This window comes from Petromyzon marinus, unplaced genomic scaffold, assembly GCF_048934315.1.
Source record: "Petromyzon marinus isolate PM22_M1 ecotype Great Lakes invasive population unplaced genomic scaffold, UKy_Petmar_22M1.pri1.0 PM_Scaffold_102, whole genome shotgun sequence".
NCBI lineage: Eukaryota > Metazoa > Chordata > Hyperoartia > Petromyzontiformes > Petromyzontidae > Petromyzon > Petromyzon marinus.
This window is the reverse complement of record NW_027423061.1, coordinates 205,218-208,008: the sequence shown is the minus strand read 5'-3', so window position 1 is coordinate 208,008 and position 2,791 is coordinate 205,218.

Below are 2,791 nucleotides of genomic sequence, written 5' to 3'. Positions count from 1 at the left end.
GGGGGAAGGCAGCAGTAGTGGGGGGGTGGCAGTAGTGGGGGGAAGGCAGCAGTAGTGGGGGGTGTGGCAGCAGTAGTGGGAGGTTGGCAGCACTAGTGGGGGGAAGGCAGCAGTAGTGGGGGGAAGGCAGCAGTAGTGAGGGGAAGGCAGCAGTAGTGGGGGGGGATGGCAGCAGTAGTGGGGGGTGGCAGCAGTAGTGGGGGTTAGGCAGCAGTAGTGGGGGGGTGGCAGCAGTAGTGGGGGGAAGGGAGCAGTGGTGGGGGGAAGGCAGCAGTAGTGGGGGGAAGGCAGCAGTAGTGGGGGGGAGGCAGCAGTAGTGGGGGGGTGGCAGCAGTAGTGGGGGGAAGGCAGCAGTAGTGGGGAGTGGCAGCAGTAGTGGGGGGAAGGGAGCAGTGGTGGGGGGAAGGCAGCAGTAGTGGGGGGAAAGCAGCAGTAGTGGGGGGAAGGCAGCAGTGGGGGGAAGGCAGCAGTAGTGGGGGGAAGGCAGCAATAGTGGGAGGGGGTGGCAGCAGTAGTGGGGGGAAGGCAGCAGTAGTGGGTGGGGGGTGGCAGCAGTAGTGGGGGGAGGCAGCAGTAGTGGGCGGAAGGCAGCAGTAGGGGGAAAGCAGCAGTAGTGGGGGGGTGGCAGCAGTAGTAGGGAGGGAAGGCAGCAGTAGTGGGGGGAAGGCAGCAGTAGTAGGAGGGGTGGCAGCAGTAGTGGGGGGGTGGCAGCAGTAGTGGGGGGGTGGCAGCAGTAGTCGGGGAGTGGCAGCAGTAGTGGGGGGAAGGCAGCAGTAGTGGGGGGGTGGCAGTAGTGGGGGGAAGGCAGCAGTAGTGGGGGGTGTGGCAGCAGTAGTGGGAGGTTGGCAGCACTAGTGGGGGGAAGGCAGCAGTAGTGGGGGGAAGGCAGCAGTAGTGAGGGGAAGGCAGCAGTAGTGGGGGGGGATGGCAGCAGTAGTGGGGGGTGGCAGCAGTAGTGGGGGTTAGGCAGCAGTAGTGGGGGGGTGGCAGCAGTAGTGGGGGGAAGGGAGCAGTGGTGGGGGGAAGGCAGCAGTAGTGGGGGGAAGGCAGCAGTAGTGGGGGGGAGGCAGCAGTAGTGGGGGGGTGGCAGCAGTAGTGGGGGGAAGGCAGCAGTAGTGGGGAGTGGCAGCAGTAGTGGGGGGAAGGGAGCAGTGGTGGGGGGAAGGCAGCAGTAGTGGGGGGAAGGGAGCAGTGGTGGGGGGAAGGCAGCAGTAGTGGGTGGGGGGTGGCAGCAGTAGTGGGGGGGGGAAGGCAGCAGTAGTGGGGGGAAGGCAGCAGTAGTGGGGGGGAAGGCAGCAGTAGTGGGGGGAAGGCAGCAGTAGTGGGGGGTGTGGCAGCAGTAGTGTGGGGGTGGCAGCAGTAGTGGGGGGAAGGCAGCAGTAGTGGGGGGAAGGTAGCAGTAGTGGGGGGAAGGCAGCAGTAGTGGGAGGGGGTGGCAGCAGTAGTGAGGGGAAGGCAGCAGTAGTGGGGGGGGGGAAGGCAGCAGTAGTGGGGGGGTGGCAGCAGTAGTGGGGGGAAGGCAGCAGTATTGGAGGGGTGGCAGCAGTAGTTGGGGGGTGGCAGCAGTAGTGGGGGGAAGGCAGCAGTAGTAGGGGGAAGGCAGTAGTGGGGGGAAGGCAGCAGTAGTGGGGGAAAGGCAGCAGTAGTGGGGGGAAGGCAGGAGTAGTGGGGGGAACGCAGCAGTAGTAGGGGGAAGGCAGCAGTAGTGGGGGGGTGGCAGCAGTAGTGGGGGGAACGCAGCAGTAGTAGGGGGAAGGCAGCAGTAGTGGGGGGGTGGCAGCAGTAGTGGGGGGGGTGGCAGGTGTAGTGGGGGGGGTGGCAGCAGTATTGGGGGGGAGGCAGCAGTAGTGGGGGGGGGGTGGCAGCAGTAGTGGGGGGGAAGGCAGCAGTAGTGGGGGGAAGGCAGCAGAAGTGGGTGGAAGGCAGCAGTAGTGGGGGGAAGGCAGCAGTAGTGGGAGGAAAGCAGCAGTAGTGGGGGGAAGACAGTAGTGGGGGGAAGGCAGCAGTAGTGGGAGGGGGTGGCAGCAGTAGTGGGGGGAAGGCAGCAGTAGTGGGAGGAAGGCAGCAGTAATGGGGGGGAAGGCAGCAGTAGTGGGGGGAAGGCAGCAATAGTGGGGGGAAGGCAGCAGTAGTGGGGGGAAAGCAGCAGTAGTGGGGGGGGTGGCAGCAGTAGTAGGGGGAGAAGGCAGAAGTAGTGGGGGGAAGGCAGCAGCAGTGGGGGGGGGGGGTGGCAGTAGTGGGGGGAAGGCAGCAGTAGTGGGGGGAAGGCAGCAGTAGTGGGGGGAAGGCAGTAGTAGTGGGGGGAAAGGCAGCAGTAGTGGGGGGAAAGGCAGCAGGAGTGGGGGGAAAGGCAGCAGGAGTGGGGGGAAAGGCAGCAGGAGTGGGGGGAAGGCAGCAGGAGTGGGGGGGAAGGCAGTGGGAGTGGGGGGGAAGGCAGCAGTAGTGGGGGGAAGGCAGCAGTAGTGGGGGGAAGGCAGCAGTAGTGGGGGGAATGCGGCAGTAGTGGGGGTAGGCAGCAGTAGTGGGGGGAAGGCAGCAGTAGTGGGGGGAAGGCAGTAGTGGGGGGAAGGCAGCAGTAGTGGGGGATGGCAGCAGTAGTGGGCGGGTGGCAGCAGTAGTGGGGGGAAGGCAGCAGTAGTGGGGGGAAGGCAGAAGTGGGGGGGAAACCAGCAGTAGTGGGGGGGGGGTGGCAGCAGTAGTGGGGGGAAGGCAGTAGTGGGGGGGCAGCAGTAGTGGGGGGAAGGCAGCAGTAGTGCGGGGAAGGCAGCAGTAGTGGGGGGAAGGCAGTAGT